The 16,251-nt window shown below is 42.1% G+C and overlaps 1 protein-coding gene across 4 annotated transcripts in view; it reads left to right on the forward strand.

Annotated features, from left to right (window-relative positions):
• Positions 1-16,251, forward strand: part of LOC124798357 (dTTP/UTP pyrophosphatase) — a 102,386-nt gene that overhangs the window by 24,613 nt on the left and 61,522 nt on the right. The window contains exons 1-2 of one of the 4 annotated variants that reach the window (XM_047261723.1): positions 512-736; positions 833-936. The exons of the other annotated variants lie outside the window; for them this stretch is intronic. The gene's annotated coding sequence lies outside the window, so the exon portion shown is untranslated. Of the gene's footprint in view, positions 1-511; positions 737-832; positions 937-16,251 lie in introns of those variants that run through there. 4 annotated transcript variants of the gene reach the window in all.

The raw sequence follows: 16,251 nt of genomic DNA on the forward strand, positions 1-16,251 counted from the left end.
TTGGGGGCTAGAATATATCCATGGCCATTCCTTGTCTGTCATAAGAGCTGGCTAATAAGATCCTCTTTATTTGGTCACATTTTTACCTTGGTATTTTTACTGTTCTTTGGATTTGTGAAGGTTTTCTCTCTTTTTGACCTTTTAAATGCTTTTTCCCCAAACCTTTTTTGGCTTTTTAAATTCTGGTCCCCATTTTGGGTTTGACCTCCACTTAACAAATTTTTGCAGAAGCACAGGCCATTTGGGGGAGGATACCTTACTGTGGTGCATTAACTCTTCACTGAGCACTGTTATCTTTTGTACCTACCAATCAAGTAGCTTTGCAACTGAAATTGAGCAAGGTAGCCAGTCTGTTGTGGTTGGGTTGTCATGTACTCTCTTGCTGGTAGCCCTTTGAAAACGAGGGAATCACACTGTCGATGCCTGAGCTGTAATCTCCCTGCATCAGCTAAGGACTACGTACCTATCCACTTCAGGGTATCAGTACTCTGGGCAATGGCTACTGTTCCAGGTGACCTTTGCCTTGACGGAGTGGTGCCCATGGGGAGAGCCTCTGGTTGGAGTGAGTGTGGTAGGGGCATATGATCTGCAATGAAAGGGATCAAACTTATTGGTGGCTGTGCCAACACTGCTGTCTCAACAGTCCAGGAACAGTGATTTTAATGCAGAAGTTTACAATCCTATGGCATTTCTGCCTTTGACCATGCCTCAAGACAAGAGCCAGATAAGGAGAAATGTAAGTGGACAGTTTGCTGAAATCTTAGTTTTTTCTCAAACTGATCATGAATCTTTTGCTAAACAAAGCCTCTGTTTTTCATTGAAAATATTGAAGATCAGTTTGGGGAGGTTGTTGCACCAGAGAAGATGAGAAATGGATCTTTGCTGATGAAAATATCGCATGCCAACCAATCCTGAGCACTTCAGGCCTGTGTCAAGGTAGGAGATATACCAGTCACTATTTTTCCTCATACCAAGCTCAGTAGAATTCAAGGTATCATATTCCATCGGGACCTAACACAAAAAACTGGTGAAGAGGTGCATACGAATCTGGTGCAGTGTGGAGTCCGTTTTGTTCACCACATCCAGAGGGGACCCAAGGATAATAGAATGAACACTGGAGCTTTTAGCCTAGTCTTCGAAGACAACATTTTTCATGAGAAGGTTAAGGTCATAGTATATACGTGTGACATCAGGCTTTATTTTCCTCCTACGATGACACATGTCCTCCCACTGCTCTAATGATGCTATGTATAGGACATGTGGACAGGTGTCCCATGAGGGCAGTCCTTTTAACCAATTCCCTCAATGTGTCAGGTGTCTGGAACTGCACCCTTCTTGTTCACCCCAATGCTCAGTGTTTAAGGTGGAGAAGAAAACTCGAGGGTATAAAACACTTACCTCCTGCCTTATAAAGATGCAAAGAAAAAGTTTGAAAGACTTTATCCAACTGATATGGTCTCAAATTTTGTGACTGTTGTGTTCATACCTCATGCGATGACAAGGTCTCTCACATGACACCTCCTGGCCCTGGTCATATTCCAAGGCCTGCCCTGCAGTTTGAGGAGAGGGAGAAAACAATAGGAAAATGGTCGCTGTCACAAATATCACCCTATCTGTGCAGAGGTCAAGCTTAAGCACACTGATGACAGATCACACTGTTAGGAGGACTACAACCTGGTAGCAAAATAATCATGTCCATCTTCAGTGCAACTGTAATGTCTGCTATTTCCATTTGACTAAACTCTGGAGTTTAATGGCTACTTCCTCTGTAATTGGTATAACACTTCAGGAAACACACTTCTCTGCTCTGAAAAACTACAAACTATACTGTACCAATCACATTAATGTCAAGAGAGCATCTGGTGGGCTCTGTGTCCTCATACATTCTAATACTTCCAGTGAGCAAGTGCACCTTCCCATTGCGCTAGATGCCATGGCTGTTAGTGTCTACCTGCCAGTTCAGATGACAATATGTAATTTTCTCTGCTCCCAGATGGACCTTTCCAGTATCATGAGCTGTTAGAATTAGTGGAGCTACCTCCCCCCTTTCTCTTATTGCCCATAATCCTCTGTGGGGCAGCTACACTCTCTCTCACAGAGGCTGAATAACAGAAGGCATCTTTTCGCGATTGGATGTTTGCCTACTCAACACTGGAGCTGGAACACATTTCATTGCGGCCTACAGAACATACTCAGCTATTGATCTCGCAGTTTGCAGCCCGAGTATCTTATCCCTGAGTCAGTGGTGCGTCCATGGCGACCGTTGTCTCCCCTCACAGATATCGGGGACATGCTCCATGTTGGTAGCTTCATAAAGCTGATTGGCAGGCTTTCTCGTCTAGAGCCACTTTCACAACCAGGCGTGTGACAGATATCGACAAAGTGGTACAGGATACTATTAATGCTATTATCCATGCTGCAACAGCAACAGTATCCTACTCTTCCAGCCCATCAGATGACTGCTGGTGCCATGGTGATCTCAAGATATAGTCACAGCTGTCAGGGAATGTCACAGGATGTTTCAACAACACAAGCACTGCCCCCTATGGATAATTTGATGGCATTCAAGAGGCACGGGGTGAAAGCACAGTTTTTAATAAAGAAGAGGTAACAGGAGTGTTAGGAGAAATATGTATCATCTATGCACTCCCACACTCCATTGTCCCAAGTATGGACTAAACTCCACCGCATTTGTGGCCATCCATCACCTATGGCGGTTCCTGGCTTCCTTGTCAGTGGTAACATCTGCTCTGATCCCATGGAACTTGCCTAATGTTTAGCGGCACATTTCACTGGTGTGTCCACTTGCAATTTTTACCGTCCTCATTTCCTGACCTGGAAGCACTTTATTGAGCACCATCTACTGTCCTTCCATGCACACAACTCTCTATCATACAGTGTACCTTTTAATGAATGGGAACTTTGCAGCACTTCGGCAGGTCCTGTATTTGACAAGATCCACAACCAAATGCTCGAACATCTTTGTGCTGACAGCATGAAACATATCTTCAGGCTTTTTAGTCGTATTTCACAAGAAGGAGAATTTTCCTATCAGTCAGTGGAAGGTGTAATTATTCCTGTTCTGAATCTGGAAAAGGACCCACATATTTTAACTAACTACTGATTAATCCCTCTAATGAATGGGCTGTATAAATTATTCAAACAAATGGTCAACTGCCGTCCATGTTGGTGCCTTGAAGCTGGAGGTCATATATCATGATTCCAAAGAGGCTTTCAGGCTTTCTAGTCCACCTCAGACCATCTGTGTTGTCTGGAATCTGCAGTGTGTAATGCTTTTGCACAATGCCAACATCTGATTGCTGTGTTCTTTGACCTATAGAAGGCATACGATACCACCTTGTGACATCATGCCCTGTCTACACTGCAATGTGAGGTTTCCAGGGCATTTTACCCATTTTTATCCAGTATTTCCTAGTGCTCTGTCTTTTTTTGATCTGGATAGTTTCCAATCTCAGCAACCAATGTGTACAGGAAACTGGAGTCTTCAAGGATCGGTTCTGAATGTAATACTGTTCGCCATTGCCATCAATGGTGTTTCTAGAATGAAATTTTCACTCTACAGCAGAGTGTGTGCTGATATGAAACTTCCTGGTTGATTAAAACTGTGTGCCGGGCTGAGACTTGAACTCAGGACTTTTGCCTTTCGCGGGCAAGTGCTCTACCGACTGAGCTACCCAAGCATGACTCACGCCCCGTCCTCACAGCTTTAATTCCGTCAATACCTCGTCTCCTACCTTCCAAACTTCACAGAAGCTCTCCTGCGAACCTTGCAGAACTAGCACTCCTGAAGAACGGATATTGCGGAGACATGGCTTAGTTACAGCCTGAGGGATGTTTCTAGAATGAAATTTTCACTCTACAGCAGTGTGTGCGCTGATATGAAATTTCCTGGCAGATTTCATCAATGGTGTTGTAAATGCAGTGGACCTCACAGTCTTTCTGTCACTGTATGGGGATGATCTTTGCCTCTACTACCCCTCTGAATCACTGCACATGGCTGAGTGCCAACTTCAAGGGGCTGTCTTGAGAGTATATGATTGGGCCTTGAATCACGGTTATCAATTTTCTCCTGCAGAATCACCAGTTGTGCTTTATTGTCGACTCGAGTGTGCACCCACATCCAGAAATTTATCTTCGTGACCAGTTACTTGAAGTCGCTGAAACTTTTCATTTCTTTGGTGTTTTATTTGACGACAAACTAATTTGGCTGCCACATGTCTGCTGGCTCAAGGCAACTGGTATGAAGAAGCTAAATGCTCTCCCTTTTCTTAGAAACTCCATGTGGGGTGTCGACTCCATAGTTATTCTGAGATTTAAAATGTGCTAATTTTATCCAGCTTGGGCTATGGATGTGTTGCTTATGGGTCAGCAGCACCATCTGTATTGAGCTTGCTGGATCCTGTTCACCACACTGGCGTGGGGTTGGCAATGGGGCCTTCCATACGTGCCCTGTTGACAGCCTCCTGGCTGAAGCCTTTGTCTGACACTGCAGGTTAGGCAACAGCAGCTTCTGGCAAATTATGCAGTCACAATCTGTCAGATGCATACTCACCCACATCACTCAACTCTGTTTTACCAACAACAGTTCAGACTGTTTGCGCATCACCCAAAACTGGGTAGACCTGGGATCTGACTTGATACTCTCCTGAAGGACCTCCAACAGCCTCCTTTAGTCTGTGTTCCGTGAGCTCCCTCTCGACACCCCCATCGTCTGTATCCTGTCCTGTGATATAGATGGACCTCTTTTGTGGCCCAAAGAAGGATGCCGATCCTACCCTTCTCTTATACCAGTTTCATACAATCCTCCATGATTATTCTAGTCCGGTATGTATCTGCATGAATGGATCGAAAGTCGATGACAGGGTTGGTTTCGCTTTTGCACATGCAAGGGGACATGAGAAGCACTCTCTTCTGAGTGCCTGCAGTGTATACACTGCAGAATTGTTTGCCATATCTCAGGCTTCATAGTACACCAAATCCCTGGCCACAACAAACTTTCTGGTCTGTAGTGATTCCAGGCCATGAAGAGCTTTCTGATCTGTAGCAATTCCATGAGTTGCTTGAAAGATGTATCCCTGTGCTATCCCCTAAAGTCTTTTGGTGGGTAACATCCAGGACCTACTGGTTGACCAATACAGTTCTGGAAAACAGTGACCTTCATCTGGACACCCACCTAGGCATTCCAGGAAATGAATTCACCGTCCATCTAACTAAAAGTGCAACTACAGGAGATCAACTTGACGTTGGAATACTGGGCACCGACCTATGGTTACAACTTCAACACAATATTTTGAGACTCTGGAAATCGGAAGAGCAGGCTACTGTGACGAAAACAATTTGAGAGTGATTAGAGGGTCCACTAAGATGTGCCATATAGCTTTCCAGGCCTCTCAGAAAAATGCCATTATGTTGTGCTGACTATACTTTGGCCACACAAAACTCACCCACGAGTTCCTTCTGCAGCAGGGCCAATCTGCAGCGCACTCTCAGCTTGCCCATCTCACTGACTCAGATTCTTGTGGATGACGAGACAGCCACTACCAAAGTGTTGCATTTCGTGAGGGAGAGCGGATAATACTCCTCCACTGGCAGTGTTAGGGTGACTGTATGGGAAGCCTGAGTTGCAATAGAAAAATAATCTTTCTTCTTGAAAATCTTCCTTCCTAGATAGGTGTTTTTCTCGTTTAGATTAGTTTAGACATTTGTTTTGTTCCATATGTGCCTAGTGAGTTGGTGAGGAGAGTGTCAAGGATGTAGAACATGTCATAAAGCACAATACTCAATACGTATTTATAAAGAAAAAGAGATAAGCTAATGTCTATCAACAGATCTGACATAAAATCTAATCCCTGTGCTTGGACCTCTTCCTCCTGGCCTCATTTTAACTAGACTGCGGAAGGGCACTGTCTTTTTAGCCATCGACATCTTTTAAGTGGCAATCCTCCCCTGCTTTGTCCCCACTGGTCTCAACCATGGACGCTGAGACACCTTTTACTTCAGTGCCCGTATTTTAATCTGCTACGTGCCTGTTTACAGCTGTCACCTGATCTATATTCCCTTTTAGCAGCCGATGGTGTCCTTGATTTTATCAGTGTCAGTGAGATGACATTGATCATTTGAAGCTCCTTTTTGGGGAAAGCCACCCCCTTTAATAGTAATTTTGTTTGATTTCCTTCTGTTTTTAGTTTCTCTCCTCCTTGAGTTTCACTCCCATTGCTGCTGATTTAACATTCGGTTTTTTACTGTTCCCTAAGCCACTGAATGGGCGCTTATGTTCGTAGCAGTTTTGTGCCCTAAAACCATAAAAAAAAAATCCCAAGTGAAATGATGCTCGTGGATTGGCAATAATTCATAAAGTATTAAATACATCCCCCATTTAAAAGGTAACAACAAACTTGTTGCAAAACATGTAAGTGTGCAATACACTGAGGTACATATAATATTTCTTAGGCTATCATAGCTACACAATATCAAAGAGAACATCAGTTTATAAAACTGATTTACATTGATGACATTTCTGCACTGAAGAAGTGTGGAAGCAAGTTCTTTTGCATAATCTTTGTAGGCTCTTTATAGTTATCTCATCTGATCTAGATGCCTTTCCACTACTAACAGATTGTAGGTTTCTTTTTTTTTTCTCCGTATTCTGCAATCGGTTATCTCAATATCTGCCATTTTGACATTCATACGACGATTAAAAGCAGGGACCTTGGTACGAACTGCAGTGGTGAAACAGTTTTGGAAGACCGAATTCAGTATTTTGGCCTTCTCTCTGTTATCTTCCATTTTGGTGTCAGAATGGTCACCGAGTGAGTGAATAGATCATTTTGACCCATTTTCTCATTTTACACATGACCAAAACCTGTTAGGGTTTTTACTCAGATTGGGTGACAAAGTTTTACTTTCAAAGTCATTGGATGTTTCTCTCATTGCTCTACTTATGCTCATTTTTGCCTCATTCAGCTTTTGTTTGTCAGCTAGTTTTTTTTTTACTTCTATTGAATCCGAGATGAGGTTCTCTTTGTTATAACACGGTTATTAAACTATGGTGGGCCTTACCCATTCCTTAAGACCGTACTCGGAACATACTTGTCTAGTACCTAATGCATGATTCCTTTGAATTTTTTCCATTTGTTTTCCACATCTTTGTCCTCATCTACAAATATTTGGTGCTAACTGCTCAGATACTCTGAAATTTGTATCGTGTTACTGTCACTAAGCAAAAATATGTTCCTACCTTTCTTAACATTCTTTTTCATCCCTGTTGTCATAGATATTATCACAGCCTTTTGATCACTGATACCTTCTATGTTAATTGATTCAATAAGTGCAGGTCTGTTTGTTGCCAGAAGGTCTAAGATGTTATCCTCCCAAGGTGGTTCTTTGTCTGCTGAAAGTAATTTTCGGACGAGACATCAAGAATAATGTCACACGAATTGCTGGCTCTGGTGCCCATTTTGGTAGCACGACACTCCCGATCTATATCTGGCAAGTTGAATGACTTCAACTTGCCCCCTATTACAAGGACAAGTTCAGGAAAATTATTAACGATATTCTCTAAATTTTGTCTGAAGCACTCTACTGCTAGAGCTCCTGACTCAGGCGATCTATAAAAGCATCCAATTTTACCATTATTGACTGAACTTTGATAGTTCACTTCACCCAGATTAATCTACAATCAGAATCGTGGTAACTTTGCTAAATTTTATCGAATTCCTTACTGCAATGAGCACACCAACACCATTAGTGACTAGCCTATCCTTCTGATAAATATTCCAATCTGAACTCAGGATTTTGTTGTCATTAATTTCTGGTTTTAACCAACTTTCTGTTCATAATATTATCTATACATTATAAACTTCGGTAAGTGATACTAATTCTGGGACCTTTCCTTGGATTTTCCTGCAATTTACTAATATTGTATTAAACTTTTCTAACTCTGATCTGCAACAATGAACGTTCTCTTAGACATTGTGACTAACTGGGAAATTTGCATCCGATACCATCACAGAGTTATCTGAGACTCTGGTTTAGACCATCCACTCTGCTCCAAACCAGAGGACTGTGATCAACCTGGGTACAATGCTACAAATAGACGGCATAGCCTGCACCCTGCATGCGATGCTTCAGCAAATCAGCCATCTGCTGAAAGGAGCTTAGGATGCACCCAGAATCCAAGCAGCAGAAAAAACTGCATGTAGTGTGTTTTTCAAAGTTTAGTGACAAAGAATTGGCTAGGACGCGTTTAGTAATGTCCATGAAAATTTCATTAACTGACATTTCTAATACTGTACTTGTGCTATTTATTACATTGTTTGTATCATTTGCAAACAAAACAAACTTGACATGTGGTAATGTCGCTGATGAAAGTTCACTGCTATAAACATGAAATCTTGTGACACACCCCATGTAATTAGTTCTCCTTTTGGATGATAACTGATACTTCAATATATGACTCTTTCGTGTTTATCACCTTTGCATCCAGTTTGAGATATACAATCTGAACATTTTATGGCATTTCCTCTTACCCGGTAATATTCTAATTTACTTAAAAGGATATTGTGACTTAAACAGTCAGATTTAGCAGAACACAGAATATGCCTGTAGCCTCTAATTTACTGTCTAATGAATTAAGTACATTTTTGCTGCATGTGTAAATAGGTTTCATAATTGGGAACCCTTTAGTAGTCTGAACTATGACTTTGACAATATATTATTTATATTCAAATGGTTAAAAAATTGATTTTATATTACCTTTTCCAAAATTTTTGAGACCTGCAGAAGTGAAATTGGATGGAAATTTGGTGGTATTTCTTTATCTCCTTTCTTGTACACAGAGGCTTAGCTACAGCATGTTTCAACCGTTCAGGAAATGTTCAACTTATAAATGAGTGGTTGCACATTTAAGTTAAAGTCAGAATACTCTTTAAATAATGTTGTTCATACTTTGCCATAATCACCAGTCTCTTTGTTTTAAAGATTTTTAGTGGATAATACTGCTATTGGTGTAGTGAGTGTCATATTCATATTCTTGGAGATACCACAGTTAATTTGTCTATCTTCACTTAACTCCTATATTCTCAGCCCACAGGCTTGAATTCTACCAGTAACTCATTGTGAAGATATCATGACAACACAGTAACAAATGTGGATATATTAGTGTGCTTTCTCAGTTGTCAACGAATAGAAATTTACAAGGTAGCACTAAATGCATCGCCACACAGAGAGAAAAACAGAAGGTAGAAGAATTAGAGATTGTTTCATATGGCCAAAAAGAGAAAATTGTTGGAGGAAATGAGATTTCTAAGGATTAAATAAGAGGGCAGGGCAGGGCAGGGCAGGGCAGGGCAGGGCAGGGCAGGGCAGGGCAGAAGTACAGGCCAAGACCAAGAAGGAGATTAATCAATTCTCTGCTTGCAGTGGAAAGGAAGAAGACAAGAACAGGGAGTGACTGAGTGATGAGAGTTTAGGCGGGTACTGGAAATCAAGCACGGTCCCCAATCTCTAGTTATAAAGTACTGTTAACAGGAGAGAAATCCACTTACATTTATTGTTGAGGTATGTAAGGACCTGTTTGATAAATGATAGTTCTTTAACGGTATAGCAATTTCCATGTCCATCTGTGTATTGTGTTGAGATTGAGGGAAAAGAAAATCTGAGTTCTCCTAATTAAATTTGTTAGAGAAAATAGAACTACAAAAGATGAATTAAATGGTCAAAAATTTGTTGAAAGAAAGAAATTGTCTCTTTTTCCAGATTCCACCTCCCCCCACCCCTCCCATCCCTCCTTTTTTGTGATTAATGACCCGAGAAAGGTCTGTCCCTACATGAACACCTGTTACATAATGTAAATGCTATATCCTCATGTCCATAGATGCTATGTCCTCATGTCTGCCATGAATGGTCCCTCAGGATCTGTTGTGCACACTACCAAGTAGATGGCATGGTGGTTAACACACTGGACTTGCATTCTGGAGCATTGAAGTTTTATATCTGTAAATTGAGCAAATAGAATGTAAAGACAGTTCCTTTGGAAAGGATTTGGCTGATATCCTTCACTATCCTTATTCTACCTGGGTTTCATCCATGTCATTGATAGGACATTAAATCATGATCTTCCTCCCCCCATCTTTTGTTTGTTCTAGAAAATTGGCAATAATGGCTGGGACTGTGGGCAGATGAATAGTGAGTGTGAGATATCGTGTGTGTGACGAAGGAGTACTCCTTTGTGTCTGGTTCTTTGGGGTGGTGAGAGGATCGGGTATGTGAGAAGAAACGGCGTGGGAGATTAGTTTGTGACTGGGTCTGGGGTAGTGCCTGCCTGTGAAGTTCCTGTGAGGACTTCACCATACTGGGTACAGGGAGTTTTTGTCACAGCAGATGCACTCTTCCCAGGTAACCAAGATGTATGGGAATGATTTTTTTGGTGTGTGTGGAATGATACCTTTTGAAATGCAGGTACTGTTCTGGGGTGGGTTCATTGTGGGCAGAGGTGCAGATAGAGCCATGAGAGAGGAGGTGGTCAATGCCCAGGAAGGTGGCACACTGGGTTGAGGGGGGGGATTGGCACAGGAAGGAGCAATACAGGTACCTATGGCTGTGCTACGGATTTGTTTGTATGCCTTCCATTCAAAGAAGCAGTAGTTATGAGTTAGGTTAACATTAGTAAGTTGTATGAGAAAAGAGATAGTGTCTTTTGAAACTGAAGGACACTGGGAGAGGCAATAATGTTCAATGGCAGTAAGACCATGGGTTTGGTGTATAGGGAGATGGTGTCAGCAGTGATGAGTAGGGATCCAGAAGGTCATGGCATGGGGATGATGGAGAATTGATGACAGAAGTGGTTGGTATCTTTGATATGGGAGGCTAGATTACGGACAATTAGTTGGAATTCTTAGTCAATGAGGGATGAAATTCTTTTCATGGGAGCATGATAACCAGTCACAATGGGGTGTCCAGAGCTATTGGGTTTATGGCTTTTGGAGAGCATTTAGAAGATGTGTTTGAGGTGTCACACATATAAGAAGGGAAATGGATTCAGGGGAGGGGTTCTGGGAAGGGTCTAAGGCTTTAAGCAGGAGTTGGAGATTGTTGGATTCTGGGATGGGATCATTCTGGCAGAGTTTATAAATGGAGGAGCCTGATACTTGGCAGTGGCTCTCAGCCAGGTAGTCATTGAAATTCATTGACAGTGGTGGAATCTTTGTCTGCAGGCTGGATGATCAGGTCAACATTTGTTTCAAGGTTGTATGTGATTGTTCTTTCTTCTGCTGAAAGGTTGATGTTGTGAGGAAAGGACCTGGGGAAGGATGGTGAGGCCAAATTGGAGATAAGGACCAGCAGGTGGTTAAGTGAGAGGGGGAGGATGTTGGTTGGATGGTGGTATGAAGTGTGAGAGGCATGGTTCAATGTTGGAATTATGTTGGCTTTGTGTTTGTAGGGATTGATGGCAAAGAAGTGTTTCCATTGCAGGGATCGGGAGAAAGAGAGTTGGTCTTTGACAAGTCCAGCATGGTTAAATTTGGGTTTAGAGATAAAGGTGATGCCTTTGGATATGACTGAATCTTCTGTGAGGCTGGGGTTTAGGTGGAAGGGTAAACAACAGTGATACATAATCTAGTGTCCCACATCAAAGATACCAATCACTTTCTTCACTGATTCGCCACTATCCCACCCTTTTACCTCTAGCATCCCTGCTCATTGCTGCTGATTTCCCTTCCCTGTATACCAATATCTCTCATGCCCATAGTCTTACTGCTATTGAATCCTAATTCTCCCAGTGTCCTTCCGTTTCCAAACCCACTACCTCATTTCTTATTCAACTTACTAACTTTATTCAATATTACTAGAAGGAAAGTTACCACTCACCCTATAGTAGAGATGCTGAGCAGTAGAGAGGCACAACAAAAGACTTTCACAATTAAAGTTTTCTGTCATTGGCCCTCATCAACAATAGACAACACACACACACACACACACACACACACACACACACACACACACACACAAAAGACTGCAGTCTCAGGCAACAGTCGTGGGCACCTGCATGGCACCATCCTATGCCAATCTGTTTGTGGGCCATTTGGAGGAGACCTTTCTAGCCTTCCAAAATGCTAAACCCCCAGTCTGGTTCAGGTGTTCTGGTTCATTGATGATATCTTCATGGTCTGGACTCGAGGCTAAGACATCTTGTCTTCATTCCATCACAAGCTCAACAACTTCTCTCCCATCCACTTCACCTTGTTCTCAATCCAGTGTGCCACTTTCCTAGATGTTGACTTCTTCCTCTCTGATGGCTCCACTCATACCTCTGTGTACCTGCATTTTGACAGCTGTCATCCCGTCCACACCAAAAAGTCCCTCCCATGCAGTCTGGGCACTATGCCCCAGTCCTAGTCCACTGACAGATCTCCCATGCCATTTCCCCTCACACCCCCAATGCTCCTGCGACCTCCAAAACCCAGCCACAAAAGAGTGCACCCCATTCTCACCCTTACCACCCTGGACTGGAACAACTGAACCACATCCTTTACCAGGGTGTTGATTATCTATCATCATGCTCTGAAATGAGGAACATTCTAGCCAAGATATTTCCCACCCCTCCTAAAGTGTTGTTCCTTTGTCCACCCAACCTCCACAACATCCTAGTCCATCCCTTTGCCACTGACAATCCCAAACCATTGCCACAAGGATCATATCCCTGTGGAAGACCCAGGTGCAATACCTGACCAATCCATCCACCCAGAATTTCCTGTTCAAATCCAGTCACAGGGTTGTCCCATCTCATCAGAGGCTGGGCTACCCGTAGCCATGTCATATACTAGCTCTGGTGCAATCTTTGCACACCCTTGTACACTGGTATGGCTACCAACCAGCTGCCCACCAAGATGAATGGCCACTGCCAAACTTTGGCTAAGAGCAAAGTAGATCATCTTGTGGCTCGACATGCAGCTGAATGTACCATTCTGTATTTCAATGACTGCTTCACTACCCAAGCCATCTGGATATTCCCATGCACAATCAGATTTTTTGAACTTCACAGATGGGAGTTAGACTTAAAACACATTCTCTGCTCCCAAAATTATACCAGTCTCAACCTATGGTAATGTATTCTCCTCACACCCTCCACCCGACAGTTTTCACCCCCTCTGTCCTATCGCCTCCTCCCTGTTCTCTTCTCCCACCTACTGTGTGTGTTATCTTCTGCCAATCCACTCACTCTTCTTTCAATGCTCATGTCCTTTTTTGATTATCTCCCCCCCCCCCCCCTTCCATACATCCCTGCTTCTCATCCTCCCAATGGTATGCCTGTTGGCAGTCTAGTTCCTGCACACTCCGCCAGACAGCACTCTTCTACTCTTCTCTCTCCCACCTGTAAACTTTTATCGCTTCTCCTTCCCCGCTCCTTCAGATCGCTGCATCCATTCATATGACAGCTGCATCTGGACCGAGCTGCCAGAGATGGTGGTCATATGTGCGTGAGGTGTGCTTGCTTTTGTGGATGAATGCATCTGTGTGTCTCATTCTTTTTCTGACGAAGACTGTGGCAGAAAGCTAATGTGTAAGTGTCATTTAATCATGCCTGTCTGCAACTTAATGTGTCACCTTTATGGTAAGGAGAAATCTGTCTTTTCTTTAAATTATATATATTTAAACTTGGAGTTTCCATTGTTAGGGATTAAAAAGGCTATGAAAGTTCATATGACATCTGCAGCAGTGACAAATTAGACTTAATTGGCAAAAGATTTCCCTCTACATGATGTTAGCATAATGGATAGAAAGGTAAATGTGGTCCACTCTGAACATCCACTGCCAGAGGAGAGGAAAAAAAAGAAAAAAAGCAAATCACCCAGAAGACATGGTCAGATATCAATGTACCATCATACACATACATATTGTGGGTGATTATGTAAATGATTATAACTGCAATTATTTGTGAGAGAACAACCACCAGAGTGTGTTAGTATTGTTTGGTTCAGTGTTGTTAGCAGGCTTGGTAGGGTATGTAAGGGTCATAATAGCATTATATGTTGAGTGATCGTTTTAGTTTATGTTTCCTCCTTTGGTTTGCTTCTTTCATTTCTTCTTTCAGTGTGCTTCCCAATTAGTTTTACACCCTTTTACTTCCGCCAACTCCATTTTTTTAAAGTGTTTCACCTTGAGATTTGTTTGCTTGAGGAAAAAGGGTCTGCTGACCCTGTAGGTTGGTTCCTTTATACCCCAAACCAACCAGCCAACCAATCATGTTGAGGGATCAGTGTGGGAGACAGAGAGATGCCATGTACTCTTGTGGGTGAGCGTTTTCACCAAATGACTGTATTTGAAAGGGGCCTCATTGTTGTTTCCATTTGGCTGGCTGATTGAATCATACAATATCCAAATTTTTGGGCATTTGGATGTGACAGTGACCTGATGGACCGCATGGGAACAGTAGGGCAGTTCTGCTCATCGCCAAAGTTCCAGTGATCCGATCTGGCCACAGCCCCTTCACATCTGTGCCTACCATCTGGAAACAAGTGATGGACTGCCTGCAACATTCTGTGTCATCCTGTACCATTGGTTGGAAACTATCAGTAGCCAGACAAGGCAATTACTGTCCCATGCAGAGGCTGCTGTTAACAAAACAACAAAAATGGCTGTATGTGGAATGACATCCTGACTGTGAAGTATGGACTGCTGATGAATGGTGTCACATTGTGTTCAGCAATGAACCATGGTTCTGTACTACCTTGGATGACCATCATCAGAAAATATGTTGACCTGGAGAAATGTCCTATCCTTCCATGTCTTGGAGAGGCACAAAGGTGTTACTCATTGTGTCGTGGTATGGAAATGCCATGTGGCTAGGACCTACCGGCGGGTAGACCATTCGCCTGGTGCAAGTCTTTTGAGTTGACACCACTTCAGTGACTTGCGTGTTGATGGGGATGAAATGATGATGACAAGGACAACACAACACCCAGTCCCTCAGCAGAGAAAATCTCCGACCCAGTCGGGAATCGAATCCGGGCCATTAGGTATAACATTCTGTCGCACTGACCACTCAGCCACCAAGGGCGGACTATTGTGTCCTGGTGTGTGGAGTCATTGCATATGATTTCAGGTCATGGCTGGCAATGGTTGAGGGAATCCTCAGAGTGAAACAGTACATCACAGATGTCTTGTTCCTCATGTATTACCCCTTATGGGCTAGTAGCATGGTGCAACTTTTCAATAGGATAATGCTTATCCACACACAGTATGTGTCTCTACTAACTGTCTTCATGGTGTTGCAGTCATTTTTTTTAAAGAGGCTTCTGAAATTTATAAAAATTTTGGCACCATCAATAGGAAGGAAGGAAATTAAAAAAAAAATTGCCTTTGAGAGTCACTGTTTCCTATTTGAACCTCCATTTTGTCATATAATCCAAATGTACACATAATGAAATGTGCCAGTTTGCATGCCGTTCACAGCAACAAAAAAGCCTGATAATGGTTATAGCAGCAGATTAACTTTCATAACTTTTTATTTGATAACTGCAAAAGCCTGGACAATTTGGTAACAGCTTTGGCTGTCCACAAACGCGGAAACTATTATTTTCTCCACATTGAAATTTCACACATTATTATTGTCATTGTTATTATTATTATTATTATTACATCTTCAATTTTCCATTGTTGGATTGACGTTTACTCAGTTTTTGATCATCCATTTGAATATTGCTGTAATTCTTCCAACACTTAGATAAATACATTATTCTGCTTCATCAAGAAAACAAATGGATAGGGAAATCTTATTTTGTGAGCTACAGCTACAAAACATATGCTGAACCTCAAATACTACTAACATATTTATAGAAATCGAACTAACAAATACTAAGTATGTGGAAATGAATCCCAAGTCATAAGCTTAAATGAAAACTATGCCCCACAAAAATGAACCTAGTTCTACTGCGCATCTAAAGCTCAGAGAATCATATGTTTATTAATATTTTCAGTTTGTCACAATGTGCAGCTCTCAAATATTGAAAAAAAGACATTTTTAAATGTTGAACACCAATGCTGGTATTTATTTACTGGCTGGTTAGTTTCGGGCTCTTCCCATTTTCACAAGCCATGTATTTGCCTTTAGAATATGTTTTGTGTGTACAGTTCTCTGTTTATGTCATCAAAGTTAAATGTGTCTCAGATCTTCATTATACAGTATGATATGATCCGCATGATAGTGATATTCTATTTGATATAAAATGG

Source organism: Schistocerca piceifrons, chromosome 5 (assembly GCF_021461385.2).
Source record: "Schistocerca piceifrons isolate TAMUIC-IGC-003096 chromosome 5, iqSchPice1.1, whole genome shotgun sequence".
Taxonomy (NCBI): domain Eukaryota; kingdom Metazoa; phylum Arthropoda; class Insecta; order Orthoptera; family Acrididae; genus Schistocerca; species Schistocerca piceifrons.